Consider the following 19,461-nt stretch of genomic DNA (forward strand, 5'->3'; position numbering starts at 1 on the left):
ACAGATCAGCCAAGAAATGTCTCCTCGCTGCACCAACCTCATCACCCCTCCCAGCACCTCCACTTTCACTCCACTGCACCCCTTTCTCCTCCTCTTCCAGTTCTGTCATCTCTGCCTTTCTATTGAGCTTCTTTACCTTCTCTTTCTTGGTTTTTAATTTTCCGCTCCTTTTCTCCCTAATCTCTCCCCACTCTCATCCCTTGTCAGTCTCCCTCTCCTCCCTCTTTCCCTCTCTCTATGCACAGTGCTTTGGTGGGGATTTGGCGCGGCAGTAGCAGCTGTCTGCCACGCTTCGCCCCTCGCTGCTGCAGTCGAGTGCTCTCCAATCCTGAGGAGCCTCCTCCAAACCGCCCATCTCTGGAGGGCTCTAGCTTGGCCACACTGCTCTGGCCAGGCCCTGATCACTTACTGACTGCTCCTCTGCAACCCGACGGGAAGGAGGGAGATCCGTAGAGAAGATGACAGAAATGGAGGGATGTGCGCAGTAGAGGTGTAGGGAAGTAGGCAGAGGAAAGGGGGGGGATCAATGAGGGGAATAAGCAGACAAGGGAGTTTTGCATTGTGTCCTCCTGGCTGAGAGTTATTCTGGCCGCGGCAGGTAAAGGTATAGATTGTCGCCTCAGACGGCCGTCGTAAACACATCTCGCTGTAATTCATGCCAGCCCACCCCCTGGTTTTAGGATACGTTTGCATGCCGACGCTAACACAGCTAATAATGAATGATTCATACTTGTCTAATCAGTTAATTATTAAATTAGAACCATCTGTAAGGCGCTGTGATCAAAGCCCCCTCGCTTCTGAAGCGCCGCCTCAGAGAGGCTTGGAATGAAAGGAGAGGCAGGACACGCACGCAAACTTTCTTGGCTTGGTCTCCTGAAAGCCATTTGGCTGCCTCTCTTTGCAGCATGTCACACACACTCCATTCTCATCCTTGTGAGACTGTCGTTAGCCGTCAGTGGCTCCCATGTCATGTGTTTGGGCACAAGTTGTTTACCTGCTCTGGTTTGTTCTGATTTATTTCCCCCATCTGCTGCGGAGATGCCTGGTGGCTCTGAGGCCAAGTGGAAAAAAACAGGGCAGATGAGGTGCACTTCCTGTGTGAGCATGTCGCGAGCCAAAGCCCTGATTACCGCTCAATGGATCCCAGCAGCTGGCCCGTCCAGATAAAGATGTGGAAGAATGCGGATAAATATTTGGGTTTCTCTGTGTGAGTGTGTGGTAGTCTTAAGGGCTTTACACAGTCTATGCAAACGGAGCCGGTGGAGGTCCGTTTGTGTTGTGTTCCAAACATTCAGCCGCACAAATGTACTTAGAACTACGTAGAGAGGTATATGAGGCTCAGTTGGGCTCCTCCGGCCTTCTGGAGAAGTTCCTAGGTAGCCTGGGTGTGTCTCACTTGTTTGTGCCTGGCACTTCTGATGCCTGTCTCCATCTCTCCCCGCTCTCCCTCTCAGCTGTGATAATCACAGAATTTTGAGTACTTGGCAGAAGCTCAGCTGTGTGGGTTTTCTCTTCTGCATTTCTCCTCCCTGAGGACTTTAGCATTCTACTTACTCTGCACAGTTGGGAAATTCATTGTCAGTTTTTATTGTTGACTGCTTATTAAAGAGAATAACCCCACCCCCCTCCACAACAAATTAAAATTCAGATCTCATGGGGTGGATTTCACGCTGATGCCTCTGTCTTTGTGTGGTTTTGAAAAGCTCTTGCTTTCTTTCACAGCACTCAAACTCTCACGCCTGGATGTGTGTATGTATGCATGTGTGAAAGAAAATGGAATTCAAATAGTCTAGAGTCTACATATCTATCTCTCCTCTCCAATTTGAAAGGATTCATTTCAAAGGCAAACCAACAATGCATTTCTCCGGGCCCTCACTGTATCGTATGTCGTAGCTATGTGTTTGTTGTCTGGGAGTTAAATCAGAATGTCAGAGTGTGCATCTCAGCCTTCTGTGATCATCTGCTCGAACTAATAAGCCGATTAACCACACTGGAGAACAAGGGCCCGCAGTCTTATGATTGTCTGCTTGGTTCATCTTGTGTATTATGAATCCGTATTTGTGATGGTGTTTGAATACCTTCACGCTGTAGACAGACACACTGGGGTAGCGATGGGAGTGTGATTGATTTCAGCCCTCCCTTTCTGTGTTTTGTGAGCTCCTCTTCCTGCCCATAGCCAATCATATTCCTCCAGATAGGGATGGGGAGGGAACTGATCAGCTTTTGATGTTGGTGCATGTCAATGGACCAGTATCACGAGTACTGAGGAGGATAAAACTATGAAAGGCAGAAAAGCGCTGGGGGCTTTTAGGTTGTTGTGCACCCTTTCCTCCTCTACTTTTAACCCCATAACTCAACCCAAGTCAACACGGCTTTCCCTTTTTTTGTCAGTTCAACTCTCTCCTCTGCTCACGCTGGAAAGTTCTGCGTCTCTCCTCCTGTCCCTCCTGTTTTCTCCCTCTCTCTCCCTCTGTCTCAGTCCAGCTGTTGTGTTAATAGAGTCCCTGCTGCCCGGAAAGCAAAATAATGAGATGCCAGTTGGAACCTAGACCCTTTGGCTTGTGGGAAATGTATTTCTCTAATTTGTCCATTTCAATTTTTCCCTCAGACGGCAACCACCACCTCCAATTGGTACACTCTCCTCTTGCTTCATGTAGTCATTTTCACCTCCCTCGAAACTTGGAAAACTCAAACTTTCACAAATGTTCCACCACTTCCTCGCCGAACCAAATGTTGTATTCTTTCCCAAATTTAAAGTAATTTTCTCCCACATTTCTCACCCTCCATTCTATCTCCCCTCTCTCTCTCGCAGGCCCTCGGATGATACTTTAGAGTTTAATTGCTGGAGCGTTATCTTAATGAGGACATGAAAGCAGGGAGCGGGGCTAGCGATAGGGCCCATTGTGTGGCGAGTCTGCAGCTCTGCCTGCCGTTATCTCTCCCTCTGCCTGGCTAGGCTTTGTTTGCCAAGGTACGCTATAAGGCCATACCAGACTGCCTCCTGCACTCTCACATGCAGCCCTACCCATTTAGTTTCTAGTTCTACACTTCAGAACTCTTCAAATAAATGTTCCTTGAAAATACACAATGGCTTAATTCTCCCCTGATTGTCTCTGTGATGTTCAGGCCCTGCACTGTCATTCTACCATTCCCTTAAATGTTTCAGGTGTGTGTGTGTGCGTCAGTAGGCGGAAATTAACTGTTTGTTATTAGGCCAAGACTAGCTGTGTGTACTATGTGCATGTTTGTGTGCGTGACAAATTGTCACGCCGTGCTTACCCCTCTGAAGCGTGAAGCACAGTAGGGGCCTGCTTTCTGCGAGGCCCAAACATAGAACTTTAATTTCCTGTGGCAGATAGGACTGGAACAATGGGAGGGGGAGGGGGGCTGGGTACACTGGGGGTGAACGATAACGGCGAGAGACAGGCTTGTGCGTTGGCGGATAGTCTGAGAAAAAAATATATGGAAAGGAAAAGAAAGGACTGAATTCCGTCGTTCTTTTTACGCCAGAAAAAAAAAGCAGATCCCTCTGCTGGCTGTTTCCTCATGAACCCCTTTATCGCTCCCCTTTCCCCCCCCCATCTGCCATCTTCCCCATCTCGTTCCATTCTCTGTTTCCTCATACCAGGAGCAAGGAGGAGCAGTTCATATTTGTCTCTGAAACGGGAGAGCAGAAGAAAAGAGACTCATTAGCGTTGGCTCGTTGGTATTTATTGCATTGTTCGTCTGGAGCAGTTTTATAATGTGCAGCTAATTGAGCACCATCAAGCTGCACTGTGTGTGTTTGATAGTTTGCAAACCCCCCCATTAATAGAGGCATAAATCAGTCCTGAATCCGTTGGTTTCCGTGGATATCCCTGTGGAGCAGCGGGGCACAGCTGTGGACTCTCCTGCTGGATCTCCGGTCCTGGCTGCATCACTGCCCCACAGCCCAATGTCTCCTTATTGCCTCTTAAGTTGTTTGATTGTTCTTTCAGCCATTCATCCATTTCTAGATTTATCCTTTTTTTATTATACAAGTGAGTCAATAGCTTGTCACTGAGTGTCTGGGGGGGAACTGATTATGCATTGTAACATGATGTTCAAGTGGTAGAGTGTTCAAAAAACTAGCCACACGTCTAGTTCTGCTTTGATTTGGTCCATAGTCAGAACCTGTCCATTGTCAGTAGTCTGCCCTCTGTCTTTCCACTACCTCTCATGTGTTTGGCTTGAATGGATAATAGACCAATATTTTCTTACTGCAGAAAGTTAAGTCCCTTTTCTATGACCTCACTGATTTCTTTATGTCTCTCGCAATCATTCCCTATTTCAGCCTTACAGCAATGAATCCATATGTAATCATCCGTTTGAAAAGCCTGCGTGCCTGTGAAGTGCTATACTTTCTTCCACCTTTTGGTTTGCTCTAAATAAACTCCTGCAACTTGGAGAGATCTTGTGCTGTTGCTGTAGAAATGAATAATTACTGTGTGTGTGGAGCTATTCTACCCAGGTTCTGTAGATGCCTTACCTCACCGGGGACCTCCGCAGCCCTTGGGACAGCATGTTGAACAGTTTTTTTTTAAAGCTACAGTCTGTAGAATAAAGTGTGGGCAGAAGTAGAATCAGAAAGTCAATAACTATGAGCACTGAATGTATTTGTTCTATTGTTTTTTTTAACTGAACGTCATCTCTCCTTACCTGTGGATCTCTGCAGAGTAGATCTCAGTAGTCGTTGTGGGTTGTTGTGGAATAGTAGTCTGCCCAGGAGAACTGTGGGAGTTGCAGTTTACACAGCGCTTGTACTCAATTCACCACAACAGAGCCCAGCACTCCCCTCCCATACAGTACTATTGAGATGGCCCCTGTGTCCCCAGTAGCCCATGGGAGATGGGCTACATGTATTAATCCTTGTTACATCTAATAGAATTGTCAGCCCTTTATCTCACACAAATCATAAATCTTACACTGTTTGCCGGTCCCATCCCTGACAGAAAACACTGGGCTTTGCACTTTTACCATGTTATAATTTCCGGATGACACTTTGTATTTATTCTTCTGGTCCTGTTGTTTGGTGTGAATGTGCTTTGCTCTGAGTGTGTGTGTGTATTTGGCTGTGGTTTCCATGACAACTGCGGGCTGTCTTCCTGCTGCTGTCTCCTGTGTCCCTTTGAGGGTGGTTGACATTTTGTAAGCGGACAGAGTCTGCAGAGTTGAGCTATACGACACAGAGAGAGTCTGCTGAGGGTCGTTCTATGTCATTTCAGCAAGCCATGACACCCACTATCTCAGAATGTTCCAAAACATAAGATTAGCATTCCTGCAACATTATTTTGTTAAAATATCATTTGATCTCAGAGAAATTAAGCTAATTGATTGCACCCAAATTGGCCATTTAAAAAAAAAATGATCAGATTCATATAATATTCAATAAATGTAGTACCTAACATCCAATTTGGACTAACCTTTTTTTTTAAGAATGAGGAATCCAAAGAAATGGTTAAAAGCCTCCCACCCAAACCACGAGGGTACAGGATCAGTTCTCTGTTTGACAAGTGGTATGGAGCTGCGGCTTTGAGTGTTTCTTCATCCTATGTGATGTATTCTCTGAATTTGGTGATGTATTTTTTTTCCCTGATCAGAGAAGTTAGTGATTGAAGGTTGTTATCCTCATGGCCCATCCTACATCCTGATATGACCAGGTTCTGACCACTAGATCAGTGGTTCTCAGGACCCAAATTGAACCAGGATGTCTCAATCGCGAACCAATATTGACCTCGTGAAGAATCGACAAATACAATCTGGAAAACTTTTTTTAATGCTATATTGATAGTAAATGTATCAATTATATGACAAGGAAACAACATTCCCACCTCTCATTGTCAGTAACTACATTTTCCCATATTCTTGATTATGAATGTCAGTAAACTCACTGGCTTGAGAGCACAAAATCACAAAAATAGTGCTGCTTATTAGCTCTACATCGAAATGACTGATTTGAAGAAAAAAATATTAAAATGATAAAATTAAGTTCACTATCATTTCTACACACTTTCTACCTTGTTTAAGTTGTTTAAATTCAGACTGAAGTATTTGTACTCCGATACCTGCGACCCACTCAAAACCTCCCCCACCAGTTGAGAATCACTGCACTAGATGGTGCTGTTCCTGCTATTACCTGATGTTTTTAAAGAATCGCCCACCCACGTTAAAAGTTATAGTTCAATGTATTTTTGTATTTTGGGTGGTTTCCTTACCCTGTAAGCAGTTTATGGACAAGGTACGACAGCAACTTATGCTTTGGTTTTGTTTACCTGACCAGTGTTTCAAATGCTAACTTTTTAGCATTTGTGCCACCAATGCAAGTCAATGGATTCCTACAGTGGGGTACAAAATGAACGATACCCTTGATAAAGATGAGCAAAAAGGACTGTATAAAATAATTCAAATACTGAGCTATATTGTATGCTAATGTTTTGGGGGAAATTATATTATTTTATACAATCAGGGCATAAAATGTACTTTTTGGTCCACCAGCCACAGGGGCAGGTAGATAATAAAAATATATGTGTACCAGACTCAGATTTTTTTCCCCATTCAAAATATTTGATGCTTTGTAATGTTTCTAAAACAATAAATGTATTACTAGTACGAAGTATTGTGGTATATTGTTTACTTATATTTTGTGACCTGGGTCTTCAAAAAAAAAAAATATATATATCACAGTTGAGACAACCCGTTAAGGGTGGGATCTTGTCATGTTTGCACCTGTGAGATTGAGTCTAACTAGTTGAAGCTTTGTATTCCCTAGCAGTTGAAAGTCAAACATAGAAAAAAACCTAGTTTGTGAACAAACCCATCAGATGTGTGCATGGGCAAATAGCTCTATTTTCATGTTACCCAAAAAATGCGAACGCCTGGAGTTTGCTAAACAGCATTGGCACTTGGATTGGAACCTTTGCTTTAGTCAGATGACTTAAATTGCTCTCTTTGGCCATGCACAAAACTGGTGAATCTTGCGTCAAAACGAGAACGCATTAGCAGAAAATATCCCCATACCTACTGTATAATATGGAGGTGGATCTTCGATGTTATGGGGCTTGTTGTTGGGATCTTCGATGTCCTGGGGCCCTTAAGTCCAACGGCATCATGAACTTCACATAGAACCAAGATATTTTTGCCGAAAACCTGACCATAACCCCAAACACACATCAAATCCACAAATAAATAAATTGGCCACAAAATCAACATTTTGCAATGTTCATCTCTGTCTGGACTTAACTTTTGACTCCTACCTTTTTAAAAATGTTTATACATTTTACCCCCTTTTCTCCCCAATTTCGTGGTATCCAATTGTTAGTATGAGCGCGATGAGACAAGGATGTCCCTACCAGCCAAACCCTCCCTAACCCGGACGACGCTAGGCCAATTGTGCGTTGCCCCATGGACCTCCCGGTCGCGGCCGGCTGCGACAGTGCCTGGGCGCAAACCCAGAGTCTCTGGTGGCACAGCTAGCGCTGCGATGCAGTGCCCTAGACCACTGCGCGCACCTGGGAGGCCCGACTCCTACCTTTTTTGAGAAAAAAAGTATTGTTAAAGTTTTTCCCTAGTAAAAAATGTATTTAATTTCCCCCCAAAATTATCATACAGTATATCTCTGTATTTTAATTATTTATTTTATACAGTCATTTCATTTATACAGTCATATCATTTAATGTTTTATTGTAGTGTTTCTTTATTACAGTCAGCTCATCTTTATCAAGGGTGTCAATTTCGAACCCCACATTTTCGTGCTTTGTCTCTCAGCTCCGGTTGGTCCTTCCCTTTCTGTGACCTCATCGTCTGAATATAACAACTTGCTGCACTAACATCAAAACTCAAGAGAAACTTGAGACTTATGCATTAACTTTGCAGATTATCAAATAATACAGTAGTAGGAGCAGAAAAAACAGATCTTGTCTCAGACATTTGTCCTAGATGTTGTACTTTAAAGTAGAGGCAATGAACTGAAGAAGCCCAGCAAAGGCATCATATTTTAGTGTTGATGTCACCAAAACATCCTCGTAAATCTTCTTGCCCTGCTGCTTTTTGAGGCTGCAGCAATCATCCCCGATGATCTCGCACCGATATTACGGCAAAAGCTGCAAACCCACTTTGGGTCTTATCGCATATTTGGCTTGAAATCCATCTTGTGTGATGAATGTGACTTTTCAGACCTGAACCAACTTGCACACTGTGTGTGACAATTGTTTCTGTGAAAATGAGCTGATTGTGGCAGCAAATGGGATGCTGCTTTTTATGGCAAGGTAGTTTTTATCATGAAATAAAAATGTTCTTGTCTCACCTTACACACATTTTATAGTAGCCTACAGATTTATTGATAGGACCGTTGCCCCTGTGGGGCATTTGGCTATGTCTGTGTGGGCTGGTTGCTTGCGTGGTCCAGGGCCCTGACTCTCACTAAAAACGGGAGCAAAGGTTTTGATATGGAAACATAAATGTGCCTTCATATTGGGCAAGCTTCGGTAGTAGGCTACCTCTGTTTATAAAACAACTCATACTTTTTCTTTCCCACTGAATGCTGCAACCCTGGTTTATCTGCTTCCCCCTCCCCCCTCCTTGTGGCCTCCTTTCTGCCTGCCTGCCTGGTGGTGGAGGGATGGGGTAGTGGGTGGAGAACGGGGGCAGATGGAGGTAGGGGGCCAGAACTACCTGCTGCGTGCCATTCAGCTCACACAGACCCAGTAGTGTAGCCCACAGAACGCCAGCATCCAGCAGCTTAGCCTTCACCCCTTGCCTCTCCACACCCCCTGCTCTCAATCCTCTATCTCTCTCCCTCAGCACCTCCCATGTCTACTCTATTCATGTCTGAAAGGAAATTGGCTTACACTCCGTCCTTTATAAGGTGTGATGTGTTGTGGTTCAGGATTGAGAGCAGTTTACTGCCGTTGCCTCACGCTGGCTTTCTGTGTCTGTATGAACCAATGATTTATATATATACATACATACATACATACATACATACATACATACATACATACATACATACATACATACACACACACACACACACACACACACATACATACATACATACATACATACATACATACATACATACATACATACATACATACATACATACATACATACATACACACACTAGATGATTGACGGGGTGATGTTTTGAAGCATCTGCGCCACCATTTTGGCACTCCCCCACCATTGTAGACAAAACATTAATATTATTATTATTTTTACATTTGTTTTTGTCCCTTTTAATTATATTAGACACCTTAATGCATACTTTTATATTATGAGATAAACAAACAAAATACACATTTAAAATAACATTTGTCATTAAAACATAGTTATCTGGAAGTACTAATGTTAGTGGGCCCACTACAATAAAAAAATACTTTAATACATGTAATTTTGTCATTGAAACATTTAAGATACTGTAGAATTCTATTAATTCCGATGGAGGACTGCTTCTTCTGAGGAGTGCCAATATGGCCGACCGGTGGCTTCAAAGCCTCTCATTAGCCAATACAAAGCATCTGCAATCCATGGTTTATATACATCATTGGTATGAACAGATGCTTGAGGCAATGAGCTAGGAATCTAAGATGTTAGGAGAGGCTACAGGTGCTTGTGAAAACCATGTGTGTTCACACAAGTAGCAATCTGGGGCATTAGCCTGTCTACTGGACGGCTTAGCAGCCAGTTACAGTTACGTATGAGATAGATGGAGAATGTGGCAGCGAGGGGCAAACTGGGACAGAATGTCTGCTTCTCTGCTTGGTGAGGGCTGGATCAGAGAATAGATGTCCTCGGACTTTAACCAGTTTTATCATGTTAAATTGGCTTTGGTGTTGTATCCCTTCTCTCTCTGACATTAGCTCTGGCTGCAACTTCACTCTGATCTATAGTGCCCTTCATCACACTGTTAGAAATTGCCATGGAGAAAATGATAGCGATGCACAATATTTATTTACAGCTCTGTGTGTGTGTGTGTGTGTGTGTGTGTGTGTGTGTGTGTTTACAGACTGCAAATGGATTTTCCCTCATTGTGCCTGAACTTTTCTCATTGGCTGTTTTCATTGGAGCTGAGCGTAATGATTTCTGTGCCTGCATTAGCATGAGAGGAAGAGTGCCTGGCTGTCAGCTCATAGATGTCACCTCATGAACCTTCTGTCCGCCTCCGCTTCTGGATTCTGAAACGAATGCAAAGGGCAGAGGAAAAAAATCAAATGCCCCCCACCCCCCTTCTCTGCTGTGGCCAGTACATGACTATGCTAGTGCTGCTCACTTGCGTAGATAACGGTTAGCCTTAGTTATTCAAATTAAGCTAACATTTACTTCTCACTCTCCCATGTTTGCCATTCGATTCAAGCTAAGTAGTAGAGGGCTGTCATACCATTAGGGGAGAGCATTAAATCTTAAATCTGCATCCCCCTGGCCTATGGTGTGGTCTGATTTATTAGGCTTCTGTAATTCACCCTGAGGGCCTCAGGTAGAATCCTGCTCCTGAGTCATTACTAATCTCTAATACCTGCTGCCCGTGTCCCCACCCACCTCCCCATGTATGTGCCGTATGGCTGCAGAGTGGAGCGAGGGAGAGGAAAAAGACAGACAATAGGATTAGCAACACCATCCCCAGCCGGGCTGAATGGGATTCTGCTGTCGCACCGTTAATTGGCAGATATAATCATTAAGCCATGAATAAGATTTGCAGCGGCTTTAGTGGGTAAACAATAGGACTAGGAATCGTCAGGGACCTCACGATACGACATTATTAGGAAATGTATTGCGTTTCTCACGATTCTATATGCATTGCCAGTGTTTTCCATTAGCGTTGGCTAATCAGCCGTTTACACACTAATTTTCAGACGGCTACATTTTCCACTTTATATTAACTAGGCTACTTTTCATTTAAAAGTTTCAATTCGCTAGTCCGTCGAGCCCTCTCCCGCTAGAATGAACCATATGCATCTTCTAGTGATCTATTGATAGTGTCTTTGCTGGTCAGCCACAAAGTGAGTGATAACATGGAAACGCAACAGAGAGGAAGAGGCGAAGTGAGAGGTTTCACTCTCCAAAATCTGTCCAAAATACGGCCAATGCATTTTCTATGGGCTTATTGTGGACCTAAGCCTGCCTTTGGGACAACAACTCCCATTGTTGGGGCGGAGACATGAGCATCTCGTTATATACAGAGCTCTGGTTGCAGTTGAATTTCTTTACACTTAGGGAGAACGAGCATGATGCGCGTGAATTTGCACGTTCCAAGTATTGAGTGGTAACGATGAGCCTAAATCCAATAGCCTAATTATTGTTTTCCGACACATTTGTATATTTTTTGCGTGTTTCAACTGTGTGTTGATTGACAACTGAACAGCAAGTGGTACCTAGTTCCTTAAAGGTGTCAAACTGACTGAATAAAGTTGATCTCCTATATCCCTTGCCAGCGTTGTTATATAGTGTTTCGGATATAATGACGACTATGGCACCGTAGAGTCCCTACGTACACACACTTGTACATACAGTGCATTCGGAAAGTATTCGTACCCCTTAACTTCCATATTTTGTTACTTTACAGCCTTATTTTAAAATTGATTAAATAAAGTGACACAACCACATAATGATGAAGTGAACGTTTTTTTTGTTGAATTGTTTGTAAATGTTTTAAAAATAAAACAAATACTTTATTTACATAAGTATTCAGGCCCTTTGCTATGAGACTTGAAATTGAGCTCCGGTGCATCCTGTTTCCGTTGATCATCCTTGAGATGTTTATACACCTTGATTGGAGTCCTCCTGTGGTAAATTAAATTGATTGGCCATGATTTGGTAAGACACACACCTGTCTATTTAAGGTCCCACAGTTGACAGTGCAAAAACCAAGCCCTGAGGTCAAAGAAATTGAGGCACAGATCTGGGGAAGGGTACCAAAAAATGTATCTTTCCCCAGATCTGTACCAAAAACAGAAAGCTGGAAAAACAAACCTTGAATTTATTTTAAGATAATGTGGGCTTTTTACTTCATTTTTCTGTTTTTAATGAAGTCCATCATTTGGAGAACAAACATTGTGACAATTCATATCTTGCAGTAAAACTGTAAATAAGACGTTAATCTCAAGAGAATACCGTTTTATTGTTCTGTTACTTAGAAAATAGTCCTGATCATACACAGTGCCTTTAGAAACACCCCTTGACTTTTTACACATTTTCTTCTTATAGCACTTGTCAAACTCATTCCATGGAGGGCCGAGTGTCTGCGGATTGTCGCTCCTCCCTTGTACTTGACTGATGAATTAAGGTCACTAATTGGTGAAGAACTCCCCTCACCTTGTTGTCTAGGCCTTGATTGAAAGGGAAAACCAAAAACCTGCAGACACTAGGCCCTCCATGGAATGAGTTTGACACCCCTGTGGTACAGCCTGAATTAAAAATTGATTAACCCTCTTGAGTAAATGTCTGCGGCCACGTGGAAATTTAATTAGCATAATAAAAATTCCGCATTAATAACTGTCTGTTTAAGCTTGAAGGTTTTTTGCATTTGATGCGTCCCCATCCACCGCATCTGAGGTGAAAGATGGCAGAGCTACAGCTGTGTTTGTCAGACCACGAGACACGCCGATAATCAGTCTTCTCATGAAAACGTCTGTAGTATCAAAACCGTTTGGCCTACAAACTATTATGGCCATAGATAACAGGTACAGCCAACTAGTGCAAAAATAATTTTGTGATATTGTCAAAACGATGCAATATTTTGTCAAATTATATATCCCAATATTTTACTTTATCAATTCCCTGGGACCGAGAGACTGAAAAACAGCTCATGGCCAGCAGACTGTTAAATAGCCATCACTAGCACAGAGTGGTTGCAGCCTAAACACAGGCCACTTTATGGATCACGAGTCACTAAAATAATGTTTACATATCTTGCATTACTCATGTCATATATGTATATGTACTATCTACTGTATCTTAGTCTATGCCTATGCCTCCCTGACATTAAAGCTGTGTACTTGTGTGTTATTTATCTTTGATAGCGGTAGCAGCAGATAGCAGTGCATTATTTATTCCTCCCAGGCAGATTCCGCTCCATCGTGGGTGACGTGCGTTTGACGTGATGCTTTGATGAAGTAGTAGTGTTTGCTGGAGCAGATGAGGTTTAGTAGCAGGCTACAGCACCAATACCTTGCCTCCAACTGTGAGCGCTCTCCTTCCTTCCCCTAACAGAGTCCCCAGAGCCCCATAACCCTGGCTGTCTCATAACTAGCTCTGAAATGGACACCTTTCCAATATTCTTTATTATCACTGATGGTTGACAAGGACTGGATAGGATTTATCCATATTTCTTCAACCTATCATGTCTTGCCATGGAAGCCGGTTAAAACGATTGAAAAACAGCTTCTGTGGGTGTGGATAGATCAGGACAGCCTGCTCCTGGAACAAACTGCACCACTATATAACAAACAGAAAATCACCAGGGAGCAAGAGAGGGAGATGTTGACTCAGGTTGTTGTCTAAGCAAGCTGAGGTCAGGGCTCCTCTCTAGCATCATATCTTCATGTGATGCTGTTAAGCCTGCTTTTCTGTCTTTGTCTCTCATCTCTCTTCTTCTCTGGCTCTGTCGTCCTTGACAACCCTGGGGCTTGCCTTTTCATAACTAGGCTACTGTTAAACACTTTTTTTCCTTTAATTTAAATAGAAGATACTGCCGTGTATTTGAGAGCTCACTCACTCGCTGAGGTGGGCAGCTCATGTTAATGTAGGTGAGAGTAGCAGGGGGTGCATTTGTGTGGCTGTGAGTTGGATCCTTTTAATTAATCCTTTTTCTCTCGTTCTCTCCTTTCTGCAGGCCCTCGTCTTGCGTGCTGCACACTCTGAGGTAAGGTGCTCTTCAAAGACCAACTGGGTGTTGTGTGTGTGTGTGTGTGTACCCGCCTTTGTGTATGTGTGATTTCATACAGTGTGTACGTTCACGCAACCCATGTGTGAATTAGCGAAGTGTGTTGGTGTCCTAGGATGATTAACTTTAACATAGCCCAAAGAGCTTTGCATTGCTCATGTGGCTGGTTCTAAAATGACTTGGCAACAGGATATATAATAAACAGTAACAGCAGCGTATGTGATGAGTCAAGAGTGCAAAGAGGATAAATGCAAATAGTCCAGGTAGCTATTTGGTTAACTATTTATCAGTCTTATGGCTTGGGGGTAGAAGTTGTTCAGTGTCCTGTTGGTTCCAGACTTGGTGCCGTGTGGTAGCAGAGAGAACAGTCTATGACTTGGTTGGTTTGACTGTTTTTAGGGCCTTCCTCTGACACCGCCTGGTATAGAGGTCCTGGATGGCAGGAAGCTTGGCCCCAGTGATATACTGGGCCATACACACTACCCTCTGTAGTGCCTTGTGGTCGGATACAAAGCAGTTGCCATACCAAACGGGGATGTAGCCAGTCCAGATGGTGCAGCTGGAGAACTTTTTGAGATTCTGAGGGCCCAGCCTCTTGAGGGGGAGGAGGCACTGGCCTGCCCTCTTTATAACTGTTGGTGTGTGTGTGGACCATGATAATTCCTTAGTGATGTGGACACCGAGGAAGTTGAAGCTCCCGACCCACTCCACTACAGCCCTGTGGCTGGAGACATGCTCAGCTCTCCGTTTCCTGTAGTCCACAAGTCAGGTCCTTTGTCTTGCTGATGTTGAGGGAAACATTGTTGTCCTGGCACCACACTGCCAGGTCTCTGAACTCCTACCTATGGGCTGTCTTGTCGTCTGTGATCAGGCCAACCACCATTGTTGCATTTGTTGACAACACGATGGTGGTTGGCCTGATGACCGATGTGTGTGAGCGGGGAGTACAGGAGGGGACTAACCACGCACGTGGTGGATGTGTTTCCACCCTCACCCCCTGGGGGCGGCCCGATATTTAGGTTAGTGCTCATGTAAGAGCTGTTTGAAAAGACTGCTTAATCTCTGACGTTTTGGTGGGATGGAGTTTTGGCCTGCCTGGCGCCATCACCTGGTGGGAAATTAGTTAATATACTAAATAGAAAGGGTTCCAAAACCTCTCTGCCAATACAGCTGTTTTCCCTTTCCCACTCAAATCAAATCAAATTTCTCACAAACACATGGTTAGCTGTTTATGCGAGTGTAGCGAAATGCTTGTGCTTCTAGTTCCGACCATGCAGTAACATCTAACAAGTAATCTAACCTAACAATTTCACAACTACCGTATACACACAAGTGTATTTTTTATTTCACCTTTTATTTAACCAGGTAGGCTAGTTGAGAACAAGTTCTCATTTGCAACTGCGACCTGACCAAGATAAAGCATAGCAATTCGAAACATAGAACAACAGAGTTACACATGGAATAAACAAAACATAGTCAATAATACAGTAGAACAAAAGAAAACAAAAAGTCTATATACAGTGAGTGCAAATGAGGTAAGATAATGGAGTTAAGGCAATAAATAGGCCATGGTGGCGAAGTAATTACAATATAGCAATTAACACTGGAATGGTAGATGTGCAGAAGATGAATGTGCAAGTAGAGATACTGGGGTGCAAAGGTGCAAGATAAATAAATAAATACAGTATGGGGATGAGGTAGGTAGATAGCCCATCTGTAAACAGCCAATCTATCTACAGGGGCAGTGATCTGTGAGCTGCTCTGACAGCTGGTGCTTAAAGCTAGTGAGGGAGATATGAGTCTCCAGCTTCAGAGATTTTTTCAGTATATATGAATGAGTGGTGCCCGAACGGTATAGGCAAGATGCAGTACTGTATAGAGTACAGTATATACATATGAGATGAGAAATGTAGGGTATGAAAACATTATATAAAGTGGCATTGTTTAAAGTGGCTAGTGATACATTTAATTACATCAAGATGCAGTAGATGGTATAGCGTACAGTATATACAGTGGCGAGAACAAGTATTTGATACACTGCCAAATTTTCAGGTTTTACTACTTACAAAGCATGTAGAGGTCTGTAATTTTTATCATAGGTACACTTCAACTGTGAGAAACGGAATCTAAAACAAAAATCCAGAAAATCACATTGTATGATTTGTAAGTAATTAATTTGCATTTTATTGCATGACATAAGTATTTGATCACCTACCAACCAGTAACAATTCCGTCTCTCACAGACCTGTTAGTTTTTCTTTAACCTGTTGCGACGAGCAATCCCGTATCCGGGATCCTATTTATAGCCTCAAGCTCATTACCATAACGCAACGTTAACTATTCATGAAAATCGCAAATGGAATGAAATAAATATATTAGCTCTCAAGCTTAGCCTTTTGTTAACACTGTCATCTCAGATTTTCAAAATATGCTTTTGAACCATAGCTAAACAAGCATTTGTGTAAGAGTATTGATAGCCTAGCATAGCATTTAACCTTAGCATTCAGCATGCAACATTTTCACAAAAACAAGAAAAGCATTCAAATAAAATCATTTACCTTTGAAGAACTTCAGATGTTTTCAATGAGGAGACTCTCAGTTAGATAGCAAATGTTCAGTTTTTCCAAAAAGATGATTTGTGTAGGACAAATCGCTCCGTTTTGTTCATCACATTTGGGTAAGAAAAAAAACGAAAATTAAGTCATTACAACGTGAACAAATTAACTCCATAATATCGACAGAAACATGGCAAATGTTGTTTAGAATCAATCCTCAAGGTGTTTTTCACATATCTATCGACGATAAATCATTCGTGGCAGTTTGGTTTCTCTTCTGAAGAAAATGGAACGCGCATGGACCTGGAGATTACGCAATAATTTTGACGGAGGACACCGGGCGGACACCTGGTAAATGTAGTCTGGTAAATGTGGTCAATCTTCCAATGATATGCCTACAAATACATCACAATTCTGCAGACACCTTGGGGAAACGACAGAAAGTGCAGGCTCATTCCTGGCGCATTCACAGCCATATAAGGAGAGATTGGAACACAGGGCATTCAAAATCTGGACCGTTTCCTGTATGAAATTTCATCTTGGTTTCGCCTGTAGCATTAGTTCTGGGGCACTCACAGATAATATCAGTTTTGGAAACGTCAGAATTTTTTCTTTCCAAAGCTGTCAATTACATGCATAGTCGAGCATCTTTTCGTGATAAAATATCTTGTTTAAAACAGGAACGTTTTTTTATCCAAAAATTAAAAGAGCGCCCCCTATCTCGAAGAAGTTAAGAAGCCCCCCTGTTCTCCACTCATTACCTGTATTAATTGCACCTGTTTGAACTCGTTACCTGTATAAAAGACACCTGTCCACACACTCAATCAAACAGACTCCAACCTCTCCACAATGCCCAAGACCAGAGAGCTGTGTAAGGACATCAGGGATAAAATTGTAGACCTGCACAATGCTGGGATGGGCTACAGGACAATAGGCAAGCAGCTTGGTGAGAAGGCAACAACTGTTGGCGCAATTATTAGAAAATGGAAGAAGTTCAAGATGACGATCAATCACCCTCGGTCTGGGGCTCCATGCAAGATCTCACCTCGTGGGGCATCAATGATCATGAGGAAGGTGAGGGATCAGCCCAGAACTACACGGCAGGACCTGGTCAATGACCTGAAGAGAGCTGGGTCCACAGTCTGAAAGAAAACCATTAGTAACACACTACGCCGTCATGGATTAAAATCCCGCAGCGCACGCAAGGTCTCCCTACTCAAGCCAGCGCATGTCCAGGCCCGTCTGAAGTTTGTCAATGACCATCTGGATGATCCAGAGGAGAAATGGGAGAAGGTCATGTGGTCTGATGAGACAAAAATAGAGCTCCACTCGCCGTGTTTGGAGGAAGAAGAAGGATGAGTACAACCCCAAGAAAACCATCCCAACCGTGAAGCATGGAGGTGGAAACATCATTCTTCGGAAATGCTTTTCTGCAAAGGGGACAGGACGACTGCACTGTATTGAGGGGAGGAAGGATGGGGCCATGTATCGCGAAATCTTGGCAAACAACCTCCTTCCCTCAGTAAGAGTATTGAAGATGGGTCGTGGCTGGGTCTTCCAGCATGACAACAACCTGAAACACACAGCCAGGGCAACTAAGGAGTGGCTCCGTAAGAAGCATCTCAAGGTCCTGGAGTGGCCTAGCCAGTCCAGACCTGAACCCAATAGAAAATCTTTGGAGGGAGCTGAAAGTCCGTATTGCCCAGCGACAGCCCCGAAACCTGAACGATCTGGAGAAGGTCTGTATAGAGGAGTGGGCCAAAATCCCTGCTGCAGTGTGTGCAAACCTGGTCAAGAACTACAGGAAACGTATGATCTCTGTAATTGCAAACAAAGGTTTCTGTACCAAATATTAAGTTCTGCTTTTCTGATGTATCAAATACTTATGTCATGCAATAAAATGCAAATTAATTACTTACAAATCATACAATGTGATTTTCTGGATGTTTGTTTTAGATTCCGTCTCTCACAGTATATGTGTACCTATGATAAAAATGACAGACTTCTACATGCTTTGTAAGTAGGAAAACCTGCACAATCGGCAGTGTATCAAATACTTGTTCTCCCCACTGTACATATGAGATGAGTAATGTAGGGTATGTAAGCATGATATAAAGTGGCTAGTGATAAATTGATTACATCAATTTTTCCATTATTAAAGTGGCTAGAGTTGAGTCAGTATGTTGGCAGCAGCCACTCAATGTTAGTGATGGCTGTTTAACAGTCTGATGGCCTTGAGATAGAAGCTGTTTTTCAGTCTCTCGGTCCCCTTCTTTGATGCACCTGTACTGACCTCACCTTCTGGATGATAGCGGGGTGAACAGGCAGTGGCTCGTGTGGTTGTTGTCCTTGATGATCTTTATGGCCTTCCTGTGACATCGGGTGCTGTTTGCACCCGGTGATGCATTGTGCAGACCTCACTACCCTCTGGAGAGCCTTACGGTTGTGGGCGGAGCAGCTGCCGTACCAGGCGGTGATACAGCCCGACAGGATGCTCTCACTCAGATCACTCCGACAGTCCAAGCAAAATTCTTACTTGAGAAATTGCTCTTTGCTAAGGGATAGATCGAAATTTACAGAACGGGTACCTGGATGGAAATGGGAGAGGGTCATGCTTTTTCAATTTCAGTCAAGGGGAGGGTTAAGTATTTACATTTAAAAAAAATCTAGTCCAGGGGATGGTCATGTAATTGAAATTGTAATATTTTCAGTGTTTTATAATTAGCTACTTATTAGGCTATAATATCGATGTGTGCCCTATGCCGCCCCTGTTCTCTGATTCTCTGCTGGGCGCGCAATATCAAGTGCACCTGTAGGCTTTTTAGTGTGGTCTCAATCAAATGATCTGTAGGCTATAGGCTATGGATACTCGGAGAATGCTCATAGAAGCATCGAGCTAAGTTGTATTTCTAAGAGAGCTGCTGGGATGATGTAAATTAAAATTGCATTACAAACGATATTCCAACCCTGAGCCCCGGACTGCTCTGCTCTTGCTGATCAAAACCCTTT

At 43.2% G+C, this 19,461-nt stretch overlaps 1 protein-coding gene across 3 annotated transcripts in view; it reads left to right on the forward strand.

Moving 5' to 3' along the window:
- ndst2a (N-deacetylase/N-sulfotransferase (heparan glucosaminyl) 2a) overlaps window positions 1-19,461 on the forward strand; it is a 175,428-nt gene that overhangs the window by 45,820 nt on the left and 110,147 nt on the right. For all 3 annotated transcript variants that reach the window (XM_024424800.2, XM_042323565.1, XM_024424799.2), the window contains exon 2: window positions 13,847-13,876. The gene's annotated coding sequence lies outside the window, so the exon portion shown is untranslated. The remainder of the gene's footprint in view (window positions 1-13,846; window positions 13,877-19,461) is intronic.

This window comes from Oncorhynchus tshawytscha, linkage group LG06 (assembly GCF_018296145.1).
Source record: "Oncorhynchus tshawytscha isolate Ot180627B linkage group LG06, Otsh_v2.0, whole genome shotgun sequence".
NCBI classification, from domain to species: domain Eukaryota; kingdom Metazoa; phylum Chordata; class Actinopteri; order Salmoniformes; family Salmonidae; genus Oncorhynchus; species Oncorhynchus tshawytscha.